Source organism: Dermacentor silvarum, chromosome 11 (genome assembly GCF_013339745.2).
Source record: "Dermacentor silvarum isolate Dsil-2018 chromosome 11, BIME_Dsil_1.4, whole genome shotgun sequence".
NCBI lineage: Eukaryota > Metazoa > Arthropoda > Arachnida > Ixodida > Ixodidae > Dermacentor > Dermacentor silvarum.
In genome coordinates this window covers 8003021-8009020 of record NC_051164.1, presented here as the reverse complement: position 1 = coordinate 8009020, position 6000 = coordinate 8003021, and positions in this window count along the sequence as shown.

Sequence of the window (6000 nt, the reverse complement as noted above, 5' to 3'; positions counted from 1 at the left end):
AACAAGAGGACAAAGACTTCGCCACAATTATTGCCTCAATAACTGTCACAAAACACTCGATGTTTGCACTACGCAATGGTGTATTGTACCGTCGTTGGTGGTAAAAAGACCGCTCGGAAGAACTTTACCTCCTCGCCGTTCCGAAATGTTTTCGCACAGAAATACTGCGAGCCATTCATGACACCCACGAAGGAGGGCACATTGGTCAACGAGCCACGCTTCGCAATCTACAAGAACGCTTCTAGTGGCCGAAGATGCAAATCAATGTGTGCTCCTACGTTGCTAACTGCGAAGCCTGTCAACAGTTTAAGCGACTGCCGGGTCGCCAGCCTGGACTGTTAACACCTGTGGAGATACCCGAAGACATCTTTAATACGGTTGGCATCGACTACATAGGGCCGCTACCCACATCCACTGCTGGAAACCGCTACATCATTGTAGCTGTGGACTAGCTGTCCAAATACGTGGAAGTGACTGCCGTACCATCCCTGGCATCCACTCATTTAGTCGATTTTCTACAACACAGGTTTGAATGGAGACATGACTTGCCTAAGAAATTGATATCAGATCGTGCCACGACATTTCGCAGTCGGGAACTACGAAAGTACCTTGCTGCGGCGGGGGTGCAGCATCATTGTAGATCCGCGTTTCATCCCCAGGCAAACGGCCTCACTGAGCGAACAAACCAGAGACATTCAGGCAAGGCTCGCTCCATATACAAAAGTAGGACGGACAGGAGAGGCCGATTGGGTCGTCCACCTTCCGGCAGCTGTCTATGCGGTCAATACAGTGCTGCAAACCTCTACTGGTGTGACGCCGTATGAAATCGTATATGGGAAGCTGCCCCAGCTGAAAGCGGTCGTCGGGCTAGATGCTCCCGTTAGCGTCACACGCCCTGACAGTCGCACAGTCGCCTGCCAGAAGATCAGAGCAGCGACGAAAGAAAAAGCCACACAAGAGCTAGAAAAACAGAAGCGCTATTATGACCGCCGCCGTCGACCTGCCCCTGCGTACAACATCGGAGACGAGGTGTGGATGCAAAGAGGTGGCAACTGTCCGGGCAAGAAGCTACTAGCAAAGTTTGAGGGGCCTTTCACCATCACCGAGCGCGTAGGAGATGGCGCGTTAGCACCACGGATCCAAGCTTTGCACTTGACCGGCGGAAAAGAAATAACTTCGCCGTGCACGTGTCGCGCCTCAAGAAAAGATTACGCCGATTGGGCTGAACTGTCGTTTCTTTTTTGTTTGCCAGGTCCGCAGCGTGGCCGAGTGCAATGTGGAAGCACGGCACCGTGTCTAGGTTGCTTGGGCGAAGAGCGAGGAAGAAGAAGTTGGCAGATAATAGAACAGCTGGCCCAGGAACGGGTGCTGTCCCTATGTCTCGCATTCCGTTACAATATATATATATATATGGTTAATGAAAAAAAGTGTCACAGTTTCGCCCGAAGGGCGAAGCAATGAATGCGGTAGCAACAAAGCAATGTCATACGAAGTAAGGTGAGCGGCTTTGGTAGCAATATGAATTGTAGTAAACATGAGCTGATTAAGTAAGCAGGTGTGCTGCGGCGTAAGTAGACCGACATGAAGAGAGACTCGATGACCACGAGGAGGCGCGTGTGAAACGGTGGTGTTGATGAGAAGCGCTTCCCGTGGGCAGCGCGTGCGAAGGGACACACCTGTAGCGCTGCACTGCCGACCCGGGCAGCATTGCATGTGTAGCGTGCGTTGGAAAATGTGGCCCGACTATTACTAACTGATTTAACAAGCGTGGTGTGAGCGCGCACAAACAAACATGAATAGATCACACTGTAATGACTGCAGACAACGACTGTCAAAACGCTGGCAGCAAGCGCATATATACGCCGCAGCAGCGGGCGAAGGTACATGCGGTCTATCGCTTCAACGGAAACTGAGCGGCGAATGCACGGCGCATAAAGGTCAGAGCCGTGTGGAGATAAGAGACGGTGCGGACGAGCGACGAGCGCGGTTGTTGGCAGCGTAGAAGTGAGGCGCCCGACGTGGAAAAATACTGTGGCGGCCTAGGAGAGCTCTCTCCTAGGAGCGGGCTATCAAGAATAAGGTAATGTTTGATTAAAAGCATTACATCTTGAGCCGAGAGTCCAGGACGGAATCCAATCAGGTTATGCGAATGAACATTTATGTTCTCTACATACTTAGTGAGTCTATCGAGATTGAGTTGCTTGCCTGGTTTGGGAATAAGAATTGTGTTAACAATTCTCTATTCCTCCCGATAATCGCCGTTTTTCCAGAGTTAGTTTAAATACTCTGGTAAATATTTTATGGAATCATCGTCCAGATTTTTCTACAGCCTATTGGAAAAGCCATCTGAACCGGCAGCGGATCTGTTGAGGTCTTACAAGACTGCACGGAATTCGCTTTCTGTGAAATCTTGATCCATAGCCTCACAGTCTTCCCCTGTATATTAAGGCTGGTCTGTACTCTCATTGCTATCCTTCAGTGGTAAATACTTAGCTGCGAGCCTACCCAGAATCGCCTCCTCCATTGTGTCCTGACTCTCACGATGGACGAGTCGTGCTAAGGCTGTTCTATTTGATTTCCTGTCGTTCTCATGAATCAAATGTCTCAGTAAGTTCCAATTTCCACCTGGTTGGATTCAACCATCTATGGAATTACAAAACTGATTCTAATGTTGTTTCTGTAAATTTCTGGGCTATTCTTCAATCTCCCTATTCAACACTGCTACACGCTTCCTGAGTCTCAAGTGTTGCGTTTTCCATCTTTTTAACATGGATTGTTTGGCTTCAATTAAGTGCGCCATCCTACTGTCCATGATTTCGATATCCTCCTCTGTGGTAATATCCTTCGTTGCCGCCTCTACATCCTCCCTGAGCTGAGTGATCCAAGTTTGGAGTGTTTTCTTTTCTCCTGTCTCTGTATCAGCTCCGCTTTTCCTTGCTTTCCGAAAAAGATCCTAGTCAATGTAGTTAAAGAGGCTTAATGTCACTACTGGGTGTTTCTAATAGTATTTGTAATATATAGTGATCACTACTCAGGTCAATATTGGAGTTATGCCGACCAGCGTTCGTTGAATTTGATACAAAACTAAGGTCTGGGGTGGAGTCCCTGCATGTAGATGTACTACACCTAGTGGGATAAGCTGGGTCAGTGATGAGGGAGAGATTAAGATCTGTAGCTGGGTGCCAGAGTCCATCCCCTTTCTTAGCATTCCAGCGATATCCCCAGGTTTGATGTGGGGCATTGAAATCCCCTCCAATGATGAAATCCCCTCAATGAAATCCCGCAGTGAAATCCCCTCCCGATCCCCTCCAATAATTCCCCTCCTACAACTCTGTCTCATGTCGCCAGGGCTGCTATTGAGACAAGAGAGAGAGACGGAAGAAAGGGGAAAGGCAGGCAGGAAGGAAAGGCAGGCAGGTATATATGTGTATGGTATATACGTGTATGGACATTGAGACAAAAGAGGCTTTGCGGTTTGCTTCTATTCCTTTTCAAAATGATTTCCACAAATAAATATTCTAATTGATATTATTTCACTATCGCATGCCTCCTAAACAGTCTCACAACGCTACATCGCTCTAATGCGGTAAGTATAGATCAGCCATTATGGATCGCATACAACCATATAAAAAAAGCTTTTGCTTTTACCGTACCTTTACTCCTGCTGAAATTTTGTCGAAGGGTGGCATCTTATGGCAGGGATAGTTAAACATACCAATTTGCGTTCTGTTATTTTCATAGTTCGTGAAAACAAAATTGTCAAACAAATTGTCTTCGTCTGCACCTCTATAGAGTACACCCGTGAGCAATTACTAAAAGCGAATCTCTAAGGCCACGCTCTGCCGTATTTCACATGGCGGAAGTGACATAGTGGGCATTATTTAGACATTGCGCACGGCGAAAAGCGCGGACTAAGGCAAATTCAGAGGTTTTTTTTTTTTTTTTTTGTGACGAACGAAGGAAGTAAATGTAAGAAATCTTATACTGAAATATCCGGTACATAACATTGTAGAAAAAGGTCGCTAAAATGTTTCAGCAATGTCGCATTTATGATCTCGAGAGATATTGTTCACTATGGCCTAATGTAGTATATACATGCTTTGTCGAAAAAGAAACTTGCGTTTGGAACTCGTACGCGCTCCTCGTAATGAGTAGTGTCTAAATCATGCCGGTTATGGGACCTAGTGCAATGCGGCAGAGCATTGCCTCCGAGATTTGCTTCCACTATCTTGCCCGGATATGCATCCGACAGGTGCCGACGAAGAAAAATTAGGATTTTTTTCTTGACAAACTAGGAAGGTGACGACACAAAGTATTACTCTGTGCCAGAGCAAAGCGACAGAGTGTAGCAACACAAAGTTCGCTACACACTAAACAATCCGGGCCATAAGATACGACGTTTCTGCAAAATTGAGCGAGAACGGAGCTGCGGTAAGTGCAAGAACGGAGCTGTGGTAAGTTCGGGCCGGTTTCGAGTCGGGCTCGGGCTGGGCTCGGGCCTAAAGTAAAGGGGTGGTGGGCCGGGCCGGGCGGGTAACGTAGATTATTTCTGGGCCCGGGCCGGGCCCGGGTCTCGCCATAAAAGTTTTGATCGGGCTCGGGCGGGCAGCCCAAAGTAAAAACGGGCCCGGGCCAGGCCCGGGCTGAAAAAATCGGCCCGTGCAGTGCTCTACTATCTGCCACAGGCAACTTTCAAGATTTTTTCAAAGTGTTCGCTGAAACACCCGATGTGTAGGTGAGCACACGCACGATTTCACAATCACCCAGAAACGTAGACGTGAGAACCACTGATCACTGGAAAGAAAACATTGTTAAATCTACCTTGGCTGCACCACTTTTCACGCATCCCCCCCCCCCCCCCCCCCCAAACAAAAAAATTAAAAAATACAGCTCCCAATGTGAGGAAGGCTTACCCACTGCTCTTCCTTCTTCTATAACAGCGACTTCTCTCATCAATGTGATCTACTCAAGTCCGTGTGTTGAGATCACTGTGGCCTCATTCAGGAGGAGAGTTCCGTCGAATTCGCGCCAGGAAACCATCCCAGCCAGTCAAGCAAGACCTTTTCATAACGCTTATGAAGGCACACGTTAATTAGGTGGGAGGCCACACTCAAGAGTCATTTTTTGCAAATATTTGATTTTTTGTTTTTTTATATTTTAAGATCCCCCAAACATTTAACTACCTATTGCAAAAAACAGTATGTTCCTATCACGATTAGTTTGGGCGTTATAGGGAGTTTTTGAACCCGTACCCTCGTATTGCGAAACCGAAACTAAATTGCATTGGTTTCGGAAATCAGTTATATTTCTTTCTGTAATTACTATGCTGAGTATTTTTTATTATCAGCTGTTTGTATTATTAAATGGTATTCTTATGCTTGGTTATGCGTTTACTATTCTTCTCAAATCTCTATAAGAACGGCCACAAGGGGGATCCTGACGCTCGAAGAACGTTTGTTGTTTACCTTGGTCAGGCGTCGCTTAGCTGCTGTTTAAATTGCAAATTGCGTTTTTGCAACGCTCGCAGTTGTGAAGGCATAAAAAGTAGGCCACTTAGATCACTTTTTAAGTAGTATGGCAAAGGTCAGAGTGCACAGAAGACGCAAACGTAAGTTTGCCGGGAACCAACACACGACGAAGCGTCTGTCTCCTGAGCTAGTGGACGCGGGCGTTTCAGCAAGTGCCAAGAAGCTTGGGAACATCGAGAAAAGCTACGAAGCTCTGTTGCCAGATCCTGCTCTCCAAGGGAACAGGATAGTTGACTTTGATATCCTTTGTTCAGTTTTTTTCAGTGCTAGCATGCCCTGAATGCAAGAATTCATCACTGAAGCTGGAAGAACGCTCTCATCAAGGGATTTGCTCTACCTGTGCAGTTGTGTGTGCTGTGTGTGGCTTCGAGCATTCGTTCAATACATCGAAAAGAACGGTGCGTGCTAATGATAACAATGTTCGACTGGTGTATGCAATGCGCCAGTTAGGGAAAGGGCATGCAGGTGCTAC